Source organism: Dicentrarchus labrax, unplaced genomic scaffold, assembly GCF_905237075.1.
Source record: "Dicentrarchus labrax unplaced genomic scaffold, dlabrax2021, whole genome shotgun sequence".
In the NCBI taxonomy this organism is placed as follows: domain Eukaryota; kingdom Metazoa; phylum Chordata; class Actinopteri; family Moronidae; genus Dicentrarchus; species Dicentrarchus labrax.
The window spans coordinates 24,284,795-24,311,134 of NW_026136703.1; the positions used below are offsets into that span (position 1 = coordinate 24,284,795).

The 26,340-nt window shown below is 40.8% G+C and overlaps 1 long non-coding RNA gene across 1 annotated transcript; it reads left to right on the forward strand.

Annotated features, from left to right (window-relative positions):
• Positions 1-26,260, forward strand: LOC127356288 (uncharacterized). Its single transcript, XR_007881964.1, has 3 exons — positions 1-66; positions 22,107-22,261; positions 22,525-26,260. It is a non-coding gene; the product is annotated as an uncharacterized LOC127356288 (long non-coding RNA).
• Positions 26,261-26,340: the final 80 nt, after the last annotated feature.

Here is a 26,340-nt window from a genome sequence, read left to right on the forward strand (position 1 = left end):
TGCTGATGAAACAGTCTGACTGGCCTGATGCAGGGAACTGGATCTGTTTCATCATGGGAAACACAGGTAAGTTTTTAAGCCGTGCCTCAGCCCCTTGGTGCAGACCGAGCCTGGTTGACATCATTTTGATATCTACATGGGGAGCCCTCTGATTGGGTGGCGGTCCCGTGGAGAGGGTTCTCATTACAGGCTGTTGTTTTGATATCTCCCTCCTCCAGACCTGCGCTCAGCACTTTCCGCTCACTTAATTGACAACGGCAGCTTGCAGAGAAATGATGCTGAGACCTGCTCAGCCTGTTAACAAATAACTCTGCTGCTTGCTGTACATTTACTGATGATACTGGAGGAGTGTCGCCTCTGCTTAGTCGGTGAATGTTCAAGTACAGTTTAAATCCATAGAGCACATGCCAGAAATACAGAGCAACAGCTACAGTCACATGGCTCTGAATGGATGTGTAAAAGAGATGGAATAAAATCAGAAGCAACATTAGAGTATGTCAAGGTTTATACAGCAACACACACAAATATTCAGCAACTAGTGATCAGCAACTAGTGAGCGAACTATGGCTGACATCTGCTGGTCTAGAGGTCAAGGTATAGACCTCTAGGTATAACATTAATTATGTATGAAATTAATATTTAAATATATTTACTCAGATGATAAGACCTATGAGTTAGGAAGTCAAAACGCCCCCGTTTTTACTAACTTTAACTGGCAACCTGGACGCTGCCACCGTGTCAAATATTGGCCCCAGCTTCAGCGGACAGAGCGGAGTGGATAGAGTTTATTTGTGACGGCATCTGTGTGTGTGTGTGTGTGTGTGTGTGTGTGTGTGTGTTTTACTATGGACTGGAACGGAGTAACGAGGGCTAATATTTGGCTGGTAACCAAGGTTCAAGCTCAGTGATCAATAACGTGACCTGTGGTCTATGACCTGACTGCAAACTTGGAAGTTGCCTCATTTTAAGTTGTTTTACTGTTAACTGTTTGTCCTGCTGAACTTTGCTTTAGTGTGTTGCTAAGTGGCTACCGCCTCAGGCTTGGTTAGTTTTAGGGTTAATCCTCCAGCCGCAGGTAACAATGTTGCTACGTGTGAAAAAGAAATGGTCAAAGTGCAGGAATTCAGTTTCCTGGCAGTGTTGTGTAAAATTGATTAGCACCAAACAGCCAGCCTGGGAATAACCCATCCCATCAACCAACCAATCTTACTAGATTCTTTAAAAATACAACCAGTCTTTCTTCCTGGAACAATGAATCATGGATGTTTTGTAAGAGTAACCTAACACAACAGAACTATTTGATTGGAAATGATACTGGAAATGTTTTATTTATATTCTGATGTTTTACAGAAAAAAGATAAATAAATCACTACAAAATAAATCACTGGATAAATGAATAAAGGAAATTACCCTAAAGTACTGCCCTTTATGTGACACTAGATGTAGTTTAGTATAAACAAAGATTAAATAATCAGGAAATGGTTCTCTGATCTACGTGAACTCCGTGAGACCTTTCCTGGTCCTATTTTTGGTTATAAATCAATCAAAATGTGTTTATTTACTTATCTAGTATAATACAGTATTACTATAGGTAATACTCTTTACTTGGACTGTCTGAGGTGTCCTATATATTATGTACCATCCCTGTTTATTGAAAGTTATTTTACATTTTGATGCAACGTCCCTCACTAATGACTCTCACATGTAGATTATGCAGCGGGGATAATCACGCAGGGAGTACTGAAGCTCTCTTGTTCCAGAGAAAAATAGACTTATACCTCCGTCTGCCATGTTTTGTCTTGTCTTTTTTTCCTCGTGTTTTCCCTGCAGTCATGAATATTCAGAAAGAAGATATTTATGGCTGCTAATGAATATTCTGCACAAAGTCTGCTCCGTAAATTAGGCGAGCGGAGGGAATTGGATAGCCACTAGGTGCTTCTCAAGGCAACAACAGAAGGGAAAAAATCAACTGACTCTGCTTTTGAAAGGCTAATTTGATGTCATTATTACTATAGTTTACAGCCCCAGATAACATATAAAGGAATGTGCTGCAGGGGAGAAACTGGATCATTTCACAATCAAACATCTGGTGGATGCTTTCAAAAAATGTGGTCAGAATCCTTCCATCCGTGTCAGTCGATGACTCAAAAGTTGCCAAACAGATTTCATGTCCGCGATAAAGCTTCTTAGTAAAGAATCGATAACAGAGCAAAGAGCAGACACAATAATCTATAAGCAGTTCGATTCCGCCCCGCAAGCATTTTCATAAACTTGTAGGTGTGGACGTTTTCTCAAGGACGTTCTGATCTAGACTCTTTCTCACCGCTCTCTGGAGCAAATTAATCCCTCCACGCCAACCAAAAATGAAATCTATTTTTAGCGGTTCATTAAAGCCACTTCTACGTTGAGTCCCACACCAACATTCAGATTGGAGTAATTGGTGGGGTGGCTGTCTGTGTGTGTGTGTGTGTGTGTGTGTGTGTGTGTGTGTGTGTGTGTGTGTGTGTGTGTGTGTGTGTGTGGCGTGTAGTGGGGGTGGGGGGGTCGCGTTCCACTCACGATTGAATTTGAATGTTTGCGTTTTGAACGTGCGACTCCTGCATCACTAATGAGGATTTGAAGCGTTAATCAAAGGCGCTGCCGTGGGTGCCAATCAACATGATTACAGAGAGGAACTGGTTAGGATCGCTGCAGCAAAGTGTGCTGGGAGCTGGGCACACGGTTGTCTGTGAGGGAGCGGATTAAGTGATAGGGACAACAGAGAGACGGATGAGTATTGTTTTCCAACCAGAGACAGCAAGGTGAATTGTTCATTAGATCATTAAAAGATTATTTAGCTTGTTTTCAGGTTTTCAAACTGCAGAGCTTCACTATCTCTGTACGCTCGCAGCTTTCCAGCACAAACTGACGCTCCAACTAGTACAGCAATAAAAGCTTGAATTCAATTTAAAGCAGAAACACTGGAGGGGATGAGAGTACATCTGACTAACCCTATGCTATCCTAGAGGTGCGACTGCAGAGAGGGTGTCAGTCCATCTGTTAGCTCAACATCATCATTTTAAATACTTATATCATTGATACATTTCCTGTTCTTTAAACTAGGGATGCATGATAATTATTTAAACAAATTAATGATCGTCCAATAAGGAGAAATTGATATTATTTTGTTGGGATAATTACATTACAGCCAATAAATTATTGGTTGATATAAATAATCATCAATTGATAGACTTTATGTTCTATGGAAGCAAAAGTATGTTTGTGAAGTTTTTTTAATAAACTTTATAGAAAAATAAATCCGAGTCAGAACTGTTGTTGTTGTTGTTGTTGTTGTTGTTGTTGTTGTTGTTGTTGTTGTTGTTGTGTCAACAGTGATGTCAGTTAGTCTTTGTTAGAACAGAGTTCTTGAATATTAAATCATCCATCTTTGCTCACTATGTCTCAACCTTTCTTACCCTCAGATTTGTAAAAACTACAGGCTATAAACTTATCATATATATATTAATTATTATATTATTATTTTATCGGTATTGGCTGTGAAAAGAAGGTAATTATCAGTTATTGTATTAGCTGCTAATTTTAAACATCTTGACACAATTTTGACCTCTTTTTACTTTCACATTTTAGTCCAATATCCAACAACTTCTGATTCAGACCTTCATTGTCCCCAGAGCATCCTCTGATCCTGCCGACTTCTCATCTAGCGCCACCAACAGGTCAAAACCTCCCCTCATGAATACCTAAATGGTAACATCTCCATCAGCCTCATTTAGGTACGCTAACCTGCTAAACATGATTAGCTATTAGTAATGAGTGAGAGAATATGCTGAGCAAAATAGCAAGAAAACAAGACAGACAGAAATGAAGTGGGTCGATACTGTGTAGGTTTCAGCGGGGTAATGTACGATAGTAAATGGACTGCACTTACATAGCAGCATTCTTGTCTTTGGCTTTACACTACATGTCACATTCACACACATTTATCAGCATCGGGAGTAATTTAGGGTTCAGTATTTTGCTCAAGCACACTTCGACATGCAGTGGGAGGAGCCGGGGATCGAACCTATAACCTATTGATTAGTGGACGACCTGCTCTACCTCCTCCACCCCACAGGGGAACCTGGTATCAACAACCCAAAACTAAAGGCAAAACCATCAGAACTCCTGCAGTACACAAGGCCTCATTCGTCATCAGTCATGCCGTTCCCTTAATATTCCGGGTTTCCCAGCTCACCTGAAATAAAGAGCACATCCACTGACTAGCTTACCACCTCTGCTAATCAGTTTCTAGGAAACCCTAATACAGCACAGTACAAACCTGGATACAGAGCCTCAGCACTGACGGACGCCTTAGAGCTGCGCTATGAAGTAACATCGCTAATCATACAGATCTATGAAATGTTTTGTAAACTGTGATTCCTAAACTATCCAACTGGGAACGGCATCTGGGTTACACATAACCAACATTTTAGTGACTATGGGTGCGTTCCATTCAGCTAATTAAAACTAAGTTTTTATCCAAATTTAGCCCAATTCAACACTGACGTCTAGACATCTTTTGATCTGCAAACACATCAGTGCGTCCTGCTATGTGCTTTTGAAGTCTGGGCGTGATTTTTGTTTGTAGAGTTTTTAATTGAGTTCTGAATACAGATTATCCTCAGAAAACTCATTTTATTTCACTTAGGAAATACATTCTGCATTTATATCCTGAATATATCTGCACATGCAGACAAACTGAGAGAAAGGAAAGACAAACTATTGTGCCTGTGAGACCCAGAAAGCCCGAGAGGCATAAAAAACATCTCACTTCAAGAAAAGAAAAAGGCAGAGGGGATAGAAAATCAAGATGACAAACAGACTCAGGTGAAAAGCCAACAGAAACTAAATGAAGCCAGGTTTGCTACAGACTGTGAGTGTGTAATGAAGTGTGAGTGTGTCATTTTTTAGGGGGAAAACTAAAACTCCTTCCTCTATTCAGGCACTAAACTATCTCCCCTCGTCTTCCTGTTGGTTTCTTTGCCGTCTCCTCCTCCTGTCGGGCCCGTTTCGGTATCATGGTGATTGGAGGGGAGCGGCGGCTCTGCAGGCATCTGCTCGTTTTGTTAGGAGCTGTGTGCAAGTAAACACTTTTTGCTCGGGACCATCTGTCCAAGCTCAGATCTGCATGAGAGTTGGCAGACTTGGCTGGAAGAGATCGAGAGGGAGGGAGAGCGAGATGGAGACACAGAGGAGGGAAGAAAGAAAGGAAAAGTGATGAAAGGAAACTGGAGGCAGAGAGGAAGGAGGGAGGGAGAACAGTGATTTCTCTGCATGTAGAGATTAAAAATACTGAACATTTTGTGATCAAATGGGTTTTTTTTAGTTTGAGTTTTATTTAATGCATCACAAATGTCGGTCAACAATCAAACAATATACTAACACCGGTGCCAGCACAGAATTACTGCAAAACCCTAACCACCTCCAACACCCAAATGACTGTGGAAAGGAATGAAAGAGCTAAAAATGGAAAAGAAAACATTGCGCTACCTCATAGCACCAAATGACAAAATATCTGCAATATTGTGATGTTCATTAATACCAGTGATCCACAACTTATTGCTCAAGTGGTGAAATTTTCCCTGCAAGGTCCTGCAAGGATGGAGGTCACTGCTACAGAGGAGCAGCTGGCACCTCAAGACTGCAAGAGCTTAAAAAACCTGCTCAATTCAAATAAATAAACAACAAATTAAATAGTAGAAATATTTGTGTGTAGCACAAGGATGTATCTCCTGGTTCCAGGTCTTTTAGTGATCCAAATGGATCTTTATTTAAACACGAACGGTGGTGCCTTCGATGTGGCTGTGGTTGTATACATGTTGTTGCCGATTGGGTAACACCTCTGACCCACCCATCAAATGACAGAAAACGTGTCTTCAAACTCATTGCACACCATATCAGGAGGAAATGTTGTTCAACTCGGAAACCGTAGCTAAAGAGTGCACACCATTCTCAGAGTGAACGAGCCCCTGGTGTCCGTGCTGGAGAAACAGAGCCAATCAGAGCTGGGGACCATGAAGGATGTGGATATCATCATCATAATCATCATCATCATCCGAAGACAGAGCCATAAAACGTCTACTACACGTTGTTTAAAGTTCTAAGAAATAACAAGTTGAACTTTAATTCTTCTAATATTTTGGTTTAGGAATTAATTTATAAGAAGTTAAAACAAACATATTTGTGGAAACTGTCTAAGAATAGAGAGAAAGGATTGGTCGTTTCCAGTGACCTCAGGTAGGAGAAGTGATGTTAACCTCCTCTGTTAACCGTTGTCGTGCACTAGTGACTGGAGAACAACTTACTGTGTGTCATATGAACGCTGATACAAGGCATTTCCCTTCTTCTGTCAACAAGTCTGAACAACATTAATTATCAACTATTACCAACTAAAGCCATCCATCATTAAAGTAAAACGGTAGTTTAACTCCTGACCACCACTGTTACTGCACATTCTGTGTTGGATGGATAAGACCGTCGCTGCTGATCGGTTAGGGAAAAATAACAAGCCCTGCCCAAAAAGAAAACAGATGACGTGAACACATGATAAATGAGGTAAAAAACTATCTAAAATTGGGCCAATTATCAGGCTAGATCAGGACAGATGACTCAAGAAATACTGCCTGGCATAACAACATTTTGGTGGGAAAAAGCAAATGAAATTGATAATTTTGCAGATTGTAGCGCGGGATTATCTTCCCTGAACATTTGTGTTGAATCCAGACCTACGTAGTTCAAGAGAGAAGACCTGGTTAAAGAAGGAACAGAGTAAAGGAGAATCAGATGTGAGAATTGTGAATCAGAAGAGAGGCAATCTGCCAGAATCAGAAGATGCGAGCTGCAGTCTGCGTGTTTACGTCTGACTCCATCTGCTTGTCTTTATGACGGGTGTTATCGGTCTGTCTGTCTGACAGTCTGTCTGTTTATCGAGCCCTCAGATACACAGAACAAAGGGGAGGAAATAAAAACACGTTGATGAGGTGCACACCCATGCAGAGCTTTCCATCCAAAACTGGGATTTTCAGATAATCACTTAACCAAATCTAAACATCTGCTTTCCCGTTCTGTCAGCCTGTCGTGATCAATCTGTGTTGACTTTGACCCAATTAGCCGTCTTTACTGTTAACCGTCTGGAAAATAGGAATGATTAATATTTGTGTATTTCCAACAAGCATAACAAGAGATTAGTGCAACCAAATTAACTCTCTGTTCACTGACTGTCAGCAGTGTGTTATGGAATGTGAATGGCATCAGATATCACTGAGATATTACTGTGGAGCTGAAATAGCAAAGATTTTGATGTTTTTAAAAAGAACAACAGCACAATTATTGGCTTTAGTACTCTAGTAATTGAGCTTAATTGGGCAGGATGTGATGAAAAGAAGGAAATCCTGTGTTAAAGGTGGGAAACACTGGCAGCTTCACGGTACATTAAAGGCTTTAAGGGGATCAAACATGAATGTCTGTTTAGCTTCTCACCACAATCAGAAACTTTTAATTGTTTATAATTTATGAAAAGATTAAAAAAAAAAAAAAAAAAAAGCAAACTCTTGTAAAAGCCTGTCTCTGTGGGCAGCCATGTTCATTTCACACAGAACAACAGAGGAACTGAGCAGTGCTGAAACAATCAGTCAACAATCACCAGATATGCTAATACCAGCTTCTCAAATCTGCTGCATTTCTCTTGTTTATGTGTTGAAAACTTAATAACTTCAGGTTTTGGACTGTTGGTTGAACCACACAAAGTATTTGAGGACCTTTGGGAACAGGAAGTTTTAGTCATTAAAGACAAAACAATATATTGATGGCGAAAATAACTGTTACAGCCCAACTTCTACGTCTGTATGAATATGATTGGATATTACTGGCCTAGCTGTATGCTGTTAGTTGATCATGTGAGCCACTTCTTGTGATTCAGGATGCGCTTCAGTCTTTTGCGATGTGTTCATTGCGCAGGCTTATATCGCGATTACGATGTAAATAGGATTTATCGGTCCTAGCCTAAACTATTCCATAAAGAATTCCATTTGAGCTATGCATTTCTTCCTTCGTGGGAGCAGAAGATTTGTTTCACAGTTTGAGCATGATGTTTCTTTAGATGGCTAACCAAAGTGCATCCATACAAATGTATTATTAACAGTTTGTTTATGAGAGAATAAAGACGGTATCGGCCGATACTCGAGGTTGTGGCATCGGTAAAAGAAAAGACAGAGCTGATTCTGATGCAAGCACAACTTCAGGGCTGAACTAACACAATGCTCGTTGACTTGAGGTTTGAGAAAACCTACCAGACAACCCGACAAGGAACTCCAAAATATACGTCTGTTTTGTTTTATTTATTTCTCCTACCAGTAAGTTCTGAGTTCTGACTTGTAATTGGGTGCAGCACAAGTATGAAGTCTACCATCCAGAGAAACCGACAATGGCTGAAACTCTTCACCATCTCGCTGGACCCTGAGAAAAACGAGCAAGTCTGAGAGTGTTGTTTTTTCTGTAATCGCTCCTAATTTCTGGGAAATGAAGCGTTCAGTATTCACACAGTTCTCTTGCTGCCATTTGGGACCACCAGCGTGCAAACTGTCATCACATTCAGTGCCATTTTTCCATTTCTTACAAGTACATTTGTAATGGCCATGTTACAACAAGTTTGGAATTTGCGCGTTAAATGTCTACACAGACGCACCGAAACACAGACCTGTTGGTGTGGTGAGACTGGAACCAGCAGCCTCTCACTCTGTCTGTCTCTGGGATACGCTGCCTTTATTGACTTTATCTGACAGGACAATTTGGAAGATTAGTTACACATTATGATCTGTGTAGAGGACGTTCTTTCTCAACAGGTCATCCTGTCAACTTCTTCACCTCAATAGACTCTTTATGTCTCTACTGAATCACTCCATCACCCCGCCCGTGTACCTGTTTGCCTCTTTATCCTTTGAGCTGCTGATGTGATCTGAATGATGCTGGCTCTATGTGCCCTGGCCTTATTCTGTCTCTCCATCCTTCAGTCAGACTGTCACATTTTCTGTCTGTCTGCCCGTCAGAATCACAATCACTTGTTTTCTTCTATCACGTGTACAGTGAAAGCAGAGGAACTTGATCATGTTGACTTTACATACAGTTAGCACAACTGACTCTGCATAATGAGTCCATTTACAGTACAACAGACAAAGCCTCCGTCACTGGCATTGCAGCAATATGTTGTAAACAAAGGTTAGCGCCAAGCAGAGACGGTTTCTGATTGCAGTTATATTCCCGCCCCATATTAAAGTTCCAGCATCAGTATAATCACTGTAAACAAACAATATTGGCCTATTGACTGATTTTTTTGGCCAAGCTAACAGTTAGCTCTGGGCATGGCACTGTCAGTCAGTCGGTCCGTCAGTCCAACAGCTCGGCCAAGAGCGAAAACAACACGACAGCTATACGATTGCCATGGCTACATTCATGTCGCCCCTACACTACCTTGCTAAATGTTATCATCCTATAATGGTAATGTGCAAACCGTTACATATCAAACGTTGAAATATCACAAAAGTCTTTCTGCTCGGCTGAGGTGGAAAAGTTGGAGCATCGATAAACGCTAAATGAGACAAAGCGCAAAGGAAAAATACTTTAACAAATCTACTACAATAAATCATAAAGTATTGTACATGTACAATGAGGAGAATATAATCTTCATCAAACTAGTACATTAATGCCATATTTCCATTCATGTTTTACACACACTGTTTCACACCATTGAAGGCTTGACTGGCGTTATCGTGTTGCACCCTTTTCTTCAACAGTGGGTTAATAATACCCGACTGAGCCACCGACTTCTCAATCTCTAACATTCACATAATGGCAGTGGGTGGAAACATGCATTAATATGCATTGTTTGGCCAATTTTCACAATAGAATTGGTTAAAATGTGCACTGCTTGTGGATGGAAAACTGGCCAATCTGATTTGGGTAAAAACGGCATTTGAATGTTTGATTATAGTGAACAGCAAACACACAAGCTAAATATGGCATAAATGGTAAATGGACCTGTACTTGTATAGTGCCTTTCTAGTCTTCCGACCACTCAAAGCGCTTTTACACTACATGCCACATTCACCCTTTCACACACATTCACTCAGTGATGGTAAAGCCCATCGAACAGAAACTAACTCATTTATACACATTGCCATGTATTCACCAATACATGGCATCAGGAGAAATTCGGGGTTCAGAATCTTGCTCAAGGATACTTCGACATGTGGCACCAGGAGCCGGGGATCAGATTAGGGGACGAGCTGCTCTTCCTCTGAGCCACAGCAAACACGTACTCTGTTATTGCTGTTGTTATTAATAATAATAATAATAATAATAATAATAATAATAATGAGCTGTGGGGAACTGCTAACACTCAGGTACTCTGCCTGATTCTCTCATTAATTAGAGCAGAATGGATTTGGCCGGCTGAATGTTATTCTCTGTATGCACAGCTGCTGAGGCTGGACGGGGTGGAGGGAAGATGGAGGGCAGAGAGACTGAGAGCTCACTTTAGTCTCAAGGGCCCGTATATTTTGTCTCAATAAATAAACAAAAGCATTTGGAGGGCCCCCCCTGCAGAAATGGCATTTCTGCAAGTCTGTTCACAATATCTCTGACAACCTGCTTTTTAAACCTGTTAGCCAACACAAGTGGAGGGAAAAGAAGAATCAGTAACCAAAAGGAGGCTTCAGTCAGAAAACGTGACACAAGTCTGGAGAATGTCTGATGGAAAGAGTTCGATGTAAAATCAGAGAATAGAGATACAACAGACAGAGCAACAAGCAGGCTGAAAGGAAACAGATATTATTTTTCTATTTGGAGGCTGGATGATTCCCTACGAGCTGCCCACATATTTGATATTTATGGAGCTTCGGAGAGCCGGGACACAGGTCTCCTCCTCCTCCTCCTCCTCCTCCTCCTCCCCCCCATAGCCTTCTGAGGCGAGAGGAGAGGATCAGCCTGGATTTCTGAAGTGTCTGTTGTGTTGCCATAGATAGAACATGCCAGGGGCTCTGATGGATAGATAGCTAACAATTTATCTCCCTGCAGATGGGACCCCCAGACTGGTAAACCCAACGCCCACACCACATCCCCTGCTCTCCTCACTCCCCTCGCTCCCCTCACTCCCCTCCCACGCTGTCTGTCTGGACGAAGGGGAAGCTGCAGTGTTTTCTGCCCCTGGGGGTGAAAATACACACTGGCAAAATGTGTAGGAAAATACGAGAATAGCAGAAACATTTTTAACAAGAGGTGAAAATTAGCTTCCAGACAGGATGCCTGTAAACATCCTGTGTGCCAAGTGTGTCTTGTGTTTGAACCAGTAGCTCCGGTACGGGAGAGTTCACGCAGAGACAACACAGGCAGTCATGCCTGGGAGGAGAAACTCACCGACCCCAACAATGTTTCCCAACAAACATTCTGGCTCTGACAGCGGGAACTTCATGCTCGGATAACTGATGCTCGTCTGGTCATGTGATCATTTTTACACTCAGTCTACACTCCCAAAATATTTTGTCCAACCCGTGTGGGTAAAGATGAGATACACCTCTCAGTATAAACACAACACAACTTAGCATCAGCCTCCAAAATGACCAGAAATGACCAGAAATGACCTTTCTAAAACAAACTCTGATTACTCTGCTGAACGTTCAGTAAGCTGGTGTAATTCTTACTGCAACTATACTGTACACTGTTATTCTTGTTTTTCATTAGCACACTTATTCATAGATCCAATTCTCAGCATCATTAGTATTTATTTATTTATTTATTCCAATGCTTTTATATATTGTAGTCTACATATGTTTTATATTCTATTTTTTATATATTGTTGTTGTATACTGCAGTATAATTTACATATATATTTTCTTATAATTCTTTCTGCTTAGAAACTTGAGCAACTGTAACGCGATCAATATTATCAATATGATCAATATTTTTTTTGCAGCACAGTTAAGATTCAGCATCTAGCAGAATTGACAAACTAAATTAAAATTCCTCAAGTACAACTACAGACTTTATGCAGCATCAGAAGCATCTTTTATAAAAACCTTAAAAAAAAAAAAACAGCATGACTTGATTCTTCTTTAAAAAATAAAAAAAGCATACTTTATTCCCTTCCCAGTGTTCTCATCTGTAACTGGTCAGTTACATTTACTTACAATAATTTAGGGAGGAGGGTGATTGGTGTCTTTCACTTTCATTTTTGATGCTTAACAAGGGCTTATGCTTCTAAATCTGTGCTAACAAGGGCAGTGCCATTCCAGTGGTTTACGGATTTAGTTTGACCCAGAGGAAGAGAGGCTGACTAATAACCAAAAACACAGGGCTCACTATCCCTGCCAACATGCCCTCGAGCTTTATTTTCCTCCTTCACTGCTCATTTGCTCAGGACAGGGAGGGCTGAGTGGGAACATCTGTAGGTAAATCCATAAATATTAGAAGTCCATATTCGTTCCCAGCCTAGTTAACATACTGAAAGTCTCAGCAGAATGTGTTTACATAACCCTCCAATCTTTTGTATTCTGTTTCCCTGCTTATTTTACATTCTATTTGTGTGCTGCTATTCTAGTTTCTTCTTCCCTGCTGAATCCCGTTATTCTGCTGCTGCAACAACTCCTTTCTCCACATGGATCAGCAAAGTTTAATCTCTAATTTTAACCCTAAAAGTTGCTGGTTAAATCCCTGGCACCGGTAAGGGTTTTAGCTGCTGAGCTAAATCTGGAGGAGGATATAGACCTTAAACTGACCCTGACCTTTGATTTAGCCATGACTGAAGGGTGTGGGAGTCCTGCTACAAGCTCCTGCTATACATTGCTTGGAAGCTTGAATAATATGGACTATAAATATAAATACTGTTAAATTTTGCAGCCAATGTCGCATGCTAATTTGCCATAAACATTTGACCATTTTCCCCCATTGTATTGGTTCTCTGCTAAGGCACACTCACTTACACAATGACTTTGAGGTCCAAGTGTTGATTCCCAGCTTTAATTTGAAGATATTAACATACATACTGGGTAGAAAATGTAGCATTAACCAGTTGCACTGTGGACAAAATGGGGGGATTGTATGAAACTGGCTAGGATTCGTACACTGTTTGCCAAGTATGGATGTAAAAAAACCCACAAATTAAAGCTGAAAGTCAGTCCCAGTTTGATTAGAGAGCCATACAACAGATAATACTGTATGTCACTGTCCAAATAGGATACTTACACACACACTCTGTAATTACTTGCTACAACCGTTGTCGACACACTACGTGGTAAACTGTGATAAGCCCTCTTTGGATTGGACTATTATTGCAGTCGACATTAGATACAGTACTTCCACTGCAGCAGGGCTCCCTTCACTTAACTGATGAACTAACTACAACATCAGCGTTGGAGCAGATGTTGTCAGACGTACACAACCTTCATCAGGCATTGTAGCCCTCGGATGTAGTGTGCTCATGTGTTGTATGCTCTTTTTTCCCTTAAGTTATAAAAGGTTAATGTTTTCTGTCAGTGTATTGGCTTCTATAATGTTAGAAAAGCTGATGTTTGTTTCAGGCTTTTTGGTGCAAGGAACCTGTGTAACATGTAAACCAAATAGGATTATATGTTAGCAGTATCAGGAATGCCTCCGATACGACCTAAAATGCTGGATCGGGAATCAGCATGTACGATCCTATGTGACTGATTGGCTTACCCTGATGTTATTGCCCCAACCAATCTCACTCCTCATGCCTAAACCTAACCAACCCAAACCAACCAAGGCAACGAGTACTAGCCAATCAGAGTGACAGTTTATTTCCGGTAACGTTACAAAGAGCTAAATGTTAGCAATACGGCAATACACTGGAAAATCCCACCAGTAAAACGGTGAAGTGTACAGTAGCATTTATACAGGATAAGTAGTATACAGCCGTTAGGTAAATTTAACTTTATACACTCTTTAACACGCTTGTATCGGATCAGTACTTCCATACTTTTTTAAAACCATGTGTTTAAAACGAAATTACAACAAATGTATATATAAAAACCTGATCCATAATCAGATTTTCAACCCCAAGCTACACAGATGAAACAATTGGGACAAAAAACAGCTGGTCTTAATGGTGTGATTTGTTGCTTGGCTTTGACTGATGTGGATATTGATATCTCTACACAAACAATGCTCATACAGTGTTTTAGACAACATTTAATTCAACATAATTTTCAAGCCAAAAATGTGTGGAAAGGACGGGACACAGATCCACGCTAATGATCACCAGCACCCATAAAGACAGAGTGACTTCAGCTGAGTCATGACTTAATGACTTGGCAAAAAGACATAATTAGACATATAAATTTAAAAAAAGATAAATGCATAAAGAAGATAAATTCTCATTACATGTTGTACTAACCGCTTTTTATGTAGCTGTTGTCAGGGCAGATAGTCCATCATTATCAGCAGTGGGTGACTTGGCTGAGATCCAGTGTTTTGCCATCAGCTAATATCTGCCTGATATATTAGCAAACTAATATTATGTTCGGCCCCCAGTTTGTCATTGTTCACTTTGGAGAAATTAAGTTGCTGGAGTGTGAAAAGTCACTAAATCCTGAGTAGAAATTGCCAAGATGGCCGCAGTGAAAGGGTCTCACTGTATATGAATGAGTGTGACCAGTGAAATCTCCTTCAGCAGTAGTTTGACTGTTTGTTTAGCGTTTGGATTGGCAGTGGACGTCTGCCAGAGCCAGTGAGGATGGAGGGATGAAAAAGGAGGGGAGGAAGGAGGGGAGGAAGGAGGGGAGAAATGAGGCCTCGGGGGGGAGGTGGGGGCTGCAGGCGATCAGACTGGCTTCCCACAGTTCTGCAGGATCGTGAGAAAGGCGGCGAGGATTGAGCCCAGCCGTCCGGAGTGTGGGCTAATTGATTTAAGCTGTTTCTACGGGGGGATTTACCTTGACGGTAATTAGCGGTGATTTCTGACAGCACGGCGGCTCACCGGGCTGAGGGCCCCTGCAGACGGATTTACACCACAGGACCAAATCCAAAAATCTCACTTTTCTGTTTCTGTAAGCCCTGGGGTCAAAATGTGTAAATCTTGTGACACTGAGTTTTTGATTCCACACAAAATAACAAAACTGTTGATCTTTAATTTCACTTTAAGACAAACAGTAAAACAACTGTATAGGACGCATATTCTAATAACCATGGTTAACTATGGCAAACTCATTGACAGTACATATAATGGACAGAGCTTCATGAATCTATATGGCCTGCGGGCGTCCTGGGCTGCAAACAAATCTGATGTATTTAGTCTTATGGAGATATTGGACTTTTAATTTGATTTTGGCACGTAAACGTTTCCTGATGGTTTCGGTCTCGTCTATAGCTTCGACTTCTTATACAGTGATGTTCATTTGTAATGTGGTCCCATTTAGGTAAACGACCTAATGGGTTCCTTTGGGCGGGCTACCTTGTGATTGACAGGTCATTCTCCCTGAGTCTCAACACACTCAACTCATCACACTAGGTAGTCCTGATCAAATATGAATAAATATTGTGCTACCGCAGTGCCTATTTCTTGCTTAAAATCTTTTCACAAACAAAATATTTCTGTGTACTGATTAGCTGTAATATGAGAATATGTACAACCAGACGAGCCGCCATTGTTTCCTGCTACAGACGGGTTGAAACTGAGCAGCCAATGAGAGCAGCTTAACTTGCAGAACGCCACCAACGCAAAAATGTGACTTTGTCACATGACTGATCTTTTTTTTTTTTAAATAGAAAGAATTTTCCTAACATTGGAGCACCTTAATTACAGGACACTTAATCTCCTAATACTACGACTATCAATCATTTTTGATTCAGCCACACACAGCACCAAGCTGAAACAAGATTAACTGAACAAGATTCATTGTTTTAGCCATATTTAAAGCAAAGCTAATAAAAACATGCTAATCCATTTCACTATATTTTACTGACTAAACAATTTGTCAATTAATCGAGTAAACAATAAGCAGATTAATAGATAACAAAAAGCCAGTTGCAACTCTTTTTTGTCTCACTCATTTTTCTGCTCTGTATGTATATAGACTGTAAATCTAAATGTATATATGCATCCACATGTGTAGATTACTACGGACGCAGTGGTGCATTAATGTCTGCCTGCCTGCGTGTATGTATTATACGGGTATTTGTGTGGATAAACCTGTAGCTGTTGGGAAGAATCACATCTGTTTCGTGTTTGTTATTACTATTTCTTTGCCATCAGTGGGGGTGGTGTGGTAAGTGGGGTGGTTTAGGGATAGGGTTAGAGACATTATTTGTATTTACAGATGTAGTACAGTTCAGTATATTCAGGAAAATGGTTAACTGTTAACTGCATCTACCTGTGCAAAAAAATGCATTAAGAAATAAGCACAGAAATAGGTTTCCCATGATAACACCAATCTGATAGTTGGCTGTTACTTTATCAGGCCGCAGCCTTTAAAGTCTAACTTTAACTCTTGTTCCATTACTCCGCCACCGCCGTCTAAATATGGAAACCCACATGGAGATTTTTCCATTTGTTTGGACAACATTTCAAAATCCGAACTGTGACACAGATGCAGAAAAGGCAGATTTGAGCCGGCAGTGTAAATTCAGCGTTTTTGAAACAGCGCCTGGTTTCCCTGAAGCGTCACGGTGCCGAGTTTGACTTTGCTCTATTTTAAGCCGGTTGACTGTGATAACCTCCTGGGTGAGGGAGGAGTAAGGAAACCTGTTTTTACTGTGACACAAGAGTTTCCCCTGAAAATGTTTTTTCTCTAGTTAGAGGGGTTTGAATTGTGTCGCTCTAGCTGAAAATAGTCAAGACACTGACACGCACTGAAATACTTTAAGTGGAGCAAAACAACTAAGGCCCTCAAATCATTAGTGACACAGATCAGCAAGTTTAACCACAACAGACTGAATTATATCTCTCAAAGATGGCTGAAGGATCTCATACCATACTGAAAAGTCAGGAAATGAGAAGAAAAGATCACACTATATGGCCAAAAGTAAGTGGACACCCAAACTAAATATGGGCACACTCAATGATAACACCCATATGTGATAACTGAACATCCTCCTACAAGCATGGCTGTAAGTGTGCTGCTCTAACAGCCTCCCCTCTTTTGTTTTCAAGCTTTCCACAAAATGTTTGCAGCCTGGCTGCCAGGACTTGCTCTCATTCAGACACCAGAGAATTAGTGAGGAACACTGATCTTGGAGCGGCTCGCAGTCGCCATTCTAGTTCATCCCAAAGGTGTTGGGTGGGGTTGAGGTCAGGGCTTTGTGCAGAGAGTTATTCCACAGCAGACTGTGAGTAGAGGCATTGTCATGTTGAAACAGGAAAAGGTCCTTCCTTAAACTGTTGACACGAAGTTGGAACAACACTGCTGTCTCAAAGATTGTATTAAGATTTCTTTTCAATGGAGCCAAGGGGCCAAAAAACAGGAAGAACAGCCCCAGAACAAAGTATGAATGAGTATATAGGCAGGCTGGTCCACATAGGTTTGACTGCAGTCTTTTCCTCTATGTTGATTTTGGAGCGGCGGCCTGCCGCTGTTAAATTTCTGCCACCACAGTATCAGAAATGGGGCAGATGCACAATGTAGTCCCGGTTGCCTTTTAAATGATCCTGCCGCCATAATGCACCGTTGTTGGCTGCCGCTCACATTGCAATTTAACAACAAGTAGAACTATTCAGAGGTTATTGGGGCTGTCCAGTTTACCTCCACATACTGTTGTGTTGATGTAGCTTATTGTCAAAACGTTTGCTATTAAACTAACAGCTCCACCAAAAACGTCACCGCTGCGTTCAACTTGTCAGTTCTCAGCTCAACGTCCTGATATCAAACATCTGGAAACTTTAAAACGGTAAATATATTTGTTTGTGTTGCGGCGAAGTGTCAGTTCTGTTTCATACGTAAAACGTTTGCTGGCGTGATGGGACGGGGGGACGGGGACTGTTCGGACAGGCCTGCCCCCACTGCTAAAAAACATCCTAGAGGAAACACTGGACTGCATAGTGTGTTTACAGTTTCTTAAGCCTTTGGGAAACAGACACTGACCCTGGAGTAAGAGTGGGGAGACTGATTCATATAGGAATCATGATTCTAATCTTTTACAATTCTACAACTTCTTCTACAATCTTTTGAAAACTTTTCCATCTATAGTTTCAACTTTCTCCTCATTGCTGGAAATGTTGACTTGCACACGCGTCGAATCGTGATCCAAAGAATCGCAACCGAACCGCGAGGTTAATTATTGACCTTGGAAAGTCGAACCACTCTATCAGCATCACCATTATCATCTATATTATGGCTTAACTGTGGAAAACAGCAGGTCAACCAGAAAAAATAGTTTCATTTGAAGGATTTGAAGTAGTCTTCGGAGGATAAAGTATCCAGTGTTTCACAAGAAAAAAATCAGAAATTGAGAAAAGTCTGATAAACAGACTCTCTTCCCACTTCAATGACATTGGGACCCCTCCTCAAGTCGGAACCAGGACTTTAGCTTCAGGTGAAAGGCCTCAGTGCTGCAAAATGTATCTAACATGCTAAGACAGTCTTGTTTCCAGGTCTCCCTTATTCTAAAAACATTGAAAACACCAAAACAAACAGAGCTCTGACTTATTTAATAATTTCCTTAAAGTAACTTTAAATTAGTTTATTGCGTCACTTCTTTCACTTGAGGTCAGAAATGAAATATGTAAATTCATAAAAAAAGATTGACTGTTAAGGTGAATGTTTTTCGTAGTAAAAGATGATTGTCCAGATGGCGGCTCAGAGGATGAAGTGTTGCTCGGAAGCCAAATTACTGGCTACAATGCTCCGTAAATAAAACAGCGCTGGGTGCCAAATGAGCACATCGGCCTGCGAGGATGTGTGGGAGACTAATGGCTGAGAATTAGCCGTAGCATGTGGGCCGTCTGTCAGCGCTATCGCCTGGTAAATGGCACTTTGGGACATCTGGGTCAAGCCTGCCTCCTCTGCACACAGTCACCGTGGTACTGTGGAATTATGGGTGCTCTAGTTTGTGTGTGTGGGGTGCGTGTTTTGGCTTCCTTTCAGTTCATTTAAGGTTCGTTTTACAGGGAAGACGCGAGGAAGAAAAAAGGTGCAAGACGATTCATCAGTGAAAGTTGCAAATGTTTTCTAAACTGAATAAACTAACATGACTCATATCCAGACTGCATCTTAATCTTTTATTAGTTACACACAGGAAAAATATATTCAGCTTAAGTGATTCGGTCCCAAACCTCACCTTGGAGTCTTTATTTTTGTTTATTTTATCACAATTAAAATGAGAGAAGCCATTGGGGTGTGATAATTTCTCCTTTTCTCGATGCAAATTCTCTGTTAAATACCACTGGATTTGAAGAAAAGCACAGTATTTTATGTCTGGATGTGCCAATGGGTTATCACAGTAAGAGAAGGCAAAATAAAGTTAATTCCACTATACAGTAGGAGAGACCTGATGTTCTTTGTACTAAATACGTAGCTACAAATCAGGCAAACTTTTTTTTTTTTTTTCAAATGCATGTTGAGCCTGACACTTTATTCTTGATTTTGGGCTGCAGGTAACACAAACATATCAACTCAAGATCCACTTACTTGCGTCCTAGAGTTGCTCAGAATTAAAGTTACATTGCAAATTGAACAGACAAAAATATGATGTAGCAGTCTGTGTGATAAGTGTGATATCAATAGCTCCAGAACAAGCTAGTAAGAGGTCCTTGAGATAAAGCTGTATTGTCAAAATCATGCTGTACAATTTCAGATGTTTGAGTGTATTTTAGGCACAGTTCAGCAGATTTAAGTACACTCTTGTCGTGTTGAACCCAAGGTAAAGTTGTTACGATTGCTCGTTTTGTCCAAAACCAGAAAATATCACATTTAAAAGGATATCAAAGAGAGAAGAGCAGTGAATCCCTGTGTTTGAGAGGATACAGCCGGCAAATACTTTTTTCTTCATAAGAGGCCTGACGATTACTTGATTAAATAAATTGTTTGGACAATTTTCTATCAAGCAAAGAGATTAATTAATTAATTGTTTCAGCACTAGTTAAGCATTCGTGAGTCAGAGTTAACAACCACTACACTCTCCATTATACACATGGGCAATACAATACATGTCTTCCACACTAAAACACACACACACACACACACACACACACACACACACACACACACACACACACACACACACACACACCTTTCTCTTGTAAAATTTACATCCTTTCCACTATCAATGTCTTTATAACCAATTTTGGACAGTAATGCATTTCTTATATGCAGTCACATGGTGTTGTCTATTTCTGATGCTCAGAGCGTCCTCCTTCGTCCTCCTTCGTCCTCTCCATCGTGGACACCACTCAGATTATAGCAGCAGTCTGCTGCCACATTTCTCCCTCTGTGAAACTTTAATATGTTTTTATGTAAAATAAAACAACTTTTCTACAGATGAACTCCTTTTGTTCCTTTACAGAAAACAACCTTTGACTTTGTCCCCGTAAAAACGCCCCCTCGTCGAGCCTCGAGCTTTCACCCCGCCCTCCGTCCTCGCTGGAGATAAAAGAAAAAATACTGCAGTGCTCACGTCGTAATGACCTTTGACCTCAACTCACAACTTCAGATGATGTTAACAACTGTATCAGCGACACTAAAACTGTCGGCTCTCTTTTCCTCCGCTATAACGGCAAAACAGAGCTGACTGCACAGGCGATTCTTCTTCAGATAAAATGACCTTTGACCTCTACCCACAACAGTTCAGCTTACAGCGACATTTACTCTCCCTCCTGTTCCATGTCTCTGTTCAGTGTAATACAGCACCTACGTCTGCACCGTCCTTCAGCAGAAATAGCTGTGATGACCTTTGACCCCACTCCTGACTCTTTTCTAGCCGGCCGTGACGCTAAGTAGCGCGTGACAGGGTGATTTGACAAGGAGGTGCAGGTGAAGTGACAGCTCTATCAAGTCGCGTCCAACAACTTGTGTCCCTCAGGGAGTGTGGAGGTGTGGATGCATTTAAGACGATGACACAGGAAGAAGAAGAAGAAAGGGGAGGAGGGGGGAGGCTCATTTAGCCATTTGCAGCTACATACACCCCCCCCGGCTCCCTGCTTGCCCTCCTGGTGAAACATGAAATATTCATCTCATGCATATTTGGAGAGAAAGCTTTAAAAGGCTCTAGTGTGGATCCTCTTTCATTACAGGCGGAAAACAAAGCTCATTCGACCCCCCCCCCTCGCAGATAAAACCCAGACTTTATTCAGCGTTTGTCTCCTGCTGGTTTTTATACCAAACACGACGTTACGAGCTCAGGTTGTATCTTTATAAACCCCGACTCTCTCCCAGGTACGTGCTACCCATGAATACCTTGATGGAGCTGGACTCGCTGGCTTCCTTGACAAAATACCAATCTTGTCTTTTTTCTTGTGCACATCTCAGCGTCGCCACAATCAGCAGTCCGCAGCAGACAGCGTCTTCAGAGCGACGTCTCTGACATATTCATCTGTCACCCGGCCTGCTCACTCACACGCCTCAGAGGACTTCTCACTCAGTCAGTCTGTCCCGTTGAATTAGTGTGTCAGTGTGTGTGTGTGTGTGTGTGTGTGTGTGTGTGTGTGTGTGTGTGTGTGTGGGCACTGCAAGAAATTACAAGCTTAAGCAAGGGATTTTACATCCAGTCCAGATTCGTCAAGCTCATTTCAGGATATTTTTAATCAAATTGAAAAATGAGGTTGCATACAGACAAAGATGTATTAGAAGTCTTGCACTACGATATTAGTCCATTGTTTAATGGATGATGGATCTCGAGGTGAGATTGTTTAGTCTCTACCTGCTGTTTCAACTGACAACAATGAACTAAAGTGCCCAGAAATACAGGGATGAAGATGTGGGCCAAAACAGCTCCTGGGTGGCCCTTGAGGGGAGACAGTTGTATTGTTCATATTATATCATTTTATATGAAACCAAATTTATTTATTTTCATATTCATGGAAAGTTTAAAAAGTTTTTCTATCTTGTCTACTTCCCATCTTATTCCAGAGCTTTCATCTGCATCTCACAGTTTTCATCAGCGGATGGAGCCTGTTGTCATGGAGACGGCTCAGTTGTCATCACGTGACGTAAAGTATGAAACTTGGTAGCCCCTGTCTGTGTACAAGGATGTCAAATTGAAAAAAAGACCATCTGCTGGTGAAGTAAGTGGACCTTGAATCTTTCATCATCATTTATTTATAATAAATAAATAAAGTGCTTGTACTGCTCAGTTATATTTTACATTATATATTATATATTTGTTGCTGTTGTGGAGAAGCCCCGGGTGTTAGAAACGAGACCAGTGAAGGATTTCTCGTGACGTTCACACACAGAGCAAATGAACAATCAAGAGGTGAAACGTTCACTTCCTTTCCTTTTCAAACTCTTCTTCCTTCGGTTTATTGTTCCCCTCTCTCCTCCACAGTGCTGCCGACAGGAAGCCGAGCACCGCGTGTTTCTCAAGACTTCCTGAGGATGTCACGATTCCCGCGACCGTCATCAGCCGCGCTTTAAAAAAAGAGACACGCTGCCCCGGCTTGATCCGAGAACTTCCTGACGACGGGGGATGACTTCCTGTCAGGAGGGGAAGTGATGATTATCTGCACCCTGTCAGGCTCTCCGTACACCGCACCAGGTACAGCTACTTCCCAAATCCCTGTCATTGTCTCGCAGAGTTCCAGGGGAGGACGGGGATTAAGAGATGAAGCCCTGTCTGAGTCTGTGCTAATCTCTGGATGTTTTAACACCTTTCCTCGTCTAACATCCTCAGCCTCACTCAGCTTCCTCTCCTCCCGCTGCGATGCTGCAACAGAGCTGTTATTTTCACTGATGATGACATGATGGGAAAGTCGTGCAGGTTTTCCTTTCAGCGTACAACAACAAGATAAGATCTCTATGATAGATAGATTTACGGCCTCACATGATGCACAACTAATGCTTTCTCAATAGAGAGAAAATAAAATCCATATTGACTTTCTCATACTGCTACATTATCTTGGATTGTGTCCTAGCTGCAGCAGATTTATTGAAGATAACCTTCTGTTTCTCCTTTTAATTGACTTTTTCTTTACTGTAACACAGCATGTGGGCGGAATAAACAGCACTTAACTGCACACGTGCGTTAACACAGCCGGCTGTGAAAACCTTCCTGATTGTTCTGGCCAACTGCGACGCACAGCAGATTGTGATTCAGGGTTTGACAGCAGCTGCTCACAAACTGACAAGCTCCGGGAGAAAGTGAGATGACAGCGCTATAAACTCGCAGATTTACACCTGAGCTCGACTGCGCCCTGCGGGGAGGAAACTTCTTACTGCTGGATTCAAGAATTACCAAATAACAGAGAGCATTCTATAAAGGAGGTAATTGTGCCTTTGTTTGAGGCTTGACAGTGTAGAGAGAGAGAGAGAGAGAGAGAGAGAGAGGATAATATGGAGAAAGAGAGGGGTACGACAGGCAACAAGGGGATGTTACAGTGATATGGTAGGAGCTTTAATCATTAAGCCGGAGATATACTCGCTGTTCTACCAGGCCACGGACACGTCACATTCATTTCTGAGGATGTACACAAACAACGATGAGGCAGCCATCATGTGTGGGCGACAGAGTAGTTAATGTATTTATTTCTCCAGCCTTAGAGCACCAGGACGCCCCATCAGATGATATTTTATAAATTAAATGTTTATAATAATACATATAAAATATTTATCAAGCAGTCAAAAACGATTTTTAAAGCAATGACTTGCATATAAAGCTGAAACAGTTACTCAATTAAACAGTGAATCGGCTGAAGACGTATCTATTAGTACTTTGATAATCAATAAATAGACTTAATTCATTATAATGAAGCTTATCGAACACCTGTAGACCAGTCTATTTATTTTAGAGCTGCAGTAACACTAATTACTTTCATTCATTAATCTCTAAACAATTTTCTATCAAATATTACAGACTAATGAAAATATGATTCATACAATTTCAAATTAGTTGCTAATTGTTTTAACTTTTCATTTCATTGTTTTATTGTGAAATTACTGTGAACAGCTACGGTAAGTAGAGGGACGTTCACTTCATTAAGCTTCACAGGCATCTGCTTGTTGTAGGTTTTTTTTTTTTTTACCATTAGCTAATGTATTAAAAACCAGATTTAATCATCAATAAGTACACATCCCTCACTTTCATACTCAAAACAAGACTTAATACATAACACAATAGTAAAACACAGCAACCAGCACCAAAGTCTGAGACCATCATACCGACCAGCTCACTGTTCACATATTCAGGTGTCACCTCCTTCACACATCTGGAAGGCTGAAACTGCACATCTGGAAGGCTGAAACTGCACTTCATCCCCAAACTTATGTCTTCTTCGTCTTATATCATAAAACCTGGATGTTTTAGGGTCCACACACCTCTCCGACAGCTCAACATCACAGCACAAACACACATGATGTCAGCAACCCCACTACAAACACTGATGAGAGGTAAAAAGTGAACACAGCTGAGGGGAAACACAGACACAAACAGTCTGTTGATGCTCTGTGGGGTAGCTCTGCCTTGTGGTCACTAAAAACATCCACACATGTCAAACAAATACCCCCAAACCAGCAGCAGGAGCAGCTCATTATTACAGAGGTATAAAGCTGGACAATCACAGCAGCTAACTCTATCTGAATGTTACTGAGCATCCGACAATCACTGCACAAATAATGCTAACGTTACCTATGGTTGTTATGTTACACCTGCAGATGGCTGGCAATAATTAGCTAATATTCATAAATATCTTAAAAACAAACAACACAATAGAAATATTGATTCGTACCTTTAGAAGAAGTCCTGCTCCATGGTCAACTTCACTGTTGCTGTCATCTTCAAACGCTAATTAGCGTTTAGTTAACGTAGCTAACGTTAAGCTAACTAAACTAGCATTACGTTAACGTTAATTTAAGCGTAACGACGCATTGGACGCCGGATCTTACGTCAACGTCGCCGCCATATTGGACCGGGCTCGACTGGCCTGTAAACAAATACAATTTTTATATTCTAAGGTTTACGATATACCTGGAGTATAATTATATAAGCTCTAATAGCAGCGAGACGTTTGAGAGAGGAGAAATAAACGGAAAATAATTAATCGACGTAATATCAATAACAGTGTTTGTTTACAGGCCAGTCGAGCCCGGTCCAATATGTTTAGCTGTGGCTCTTTAGCTCCCTGCTCTCACCTGTTGAAAGGGGCAGTTACTGTCATTCCCACGGTCTGTTCCTTCACTTCACTTAATAAAAACATATTCTTGGGTCTTTCTTATATCTTTCTTGTAGCCAAAGTTTTCCAAAACTGTCTAGAAGCTAAATCTAAACACTCCCTCTGCAGCAGGGAAAAGCCAATTAATACACCTGGTCCAGGTAGCCACGCCCCTTACTGATCAATACATGAGAGATGATTGGTTAGAGCAGTAATATAGCAGTAGCGGTCAAACTGTATCTATATGTGCTACATTTACTCAAATACTTTTAACTTTCTGGTACTTGATTCTTATAATCTACATTTCAAATGCTAATATTGTTCTTTTTACTCTTTTTGCAGACTGATATTTTGCATACAAAACCTTTTTTATTTGCTTCTAAAAAATATCTTGTGAATTAAACTACTCAACAGTAGGCTATAAAGGTAATAATAACAAAAAAATATCCAATAATGTAATATATAAAATAATATAAGGATGACACTGGGCCATTCTAGAAAATCAGAATCAGGTTTATTGTCATGTAGATTTGTCACATACATTGAATTGGTTGGCGCACAACAATAGTACAATAAAAAAAATATGAATAAACAAATAAATAAAGCCATTGTTTTAAGTTGTAGAGTTTGTGCAGGAGTGTGAAAAAGATCACAGTATTAGATATAAAGAATATTTGTAAGATAACTCTACCATACGCACATTTACTTCAAACTTTAAATGCAGAACCTTTACTTGTAATGGAGCATTTTTACATTATAATATTGATATTTTTGCTCGAGGAAAGGATCAGATTACTGTGGTGGTTTTGCATTTCTGCCTGCACCAGGTTATACCAGCAAATCCTTAATTCAATCAAAATATCATTTTTGTAAGCATGCTGCTCCCGTGGCTGAGCACCTACATGTCCTGATGTCCGATCTGTGCTTGCAGAACGTTTCCTGGGAAAGTTCTTGCAGTAGAAACGAGCTATAAGCAGAAACATAAGTCAGAGTTTACT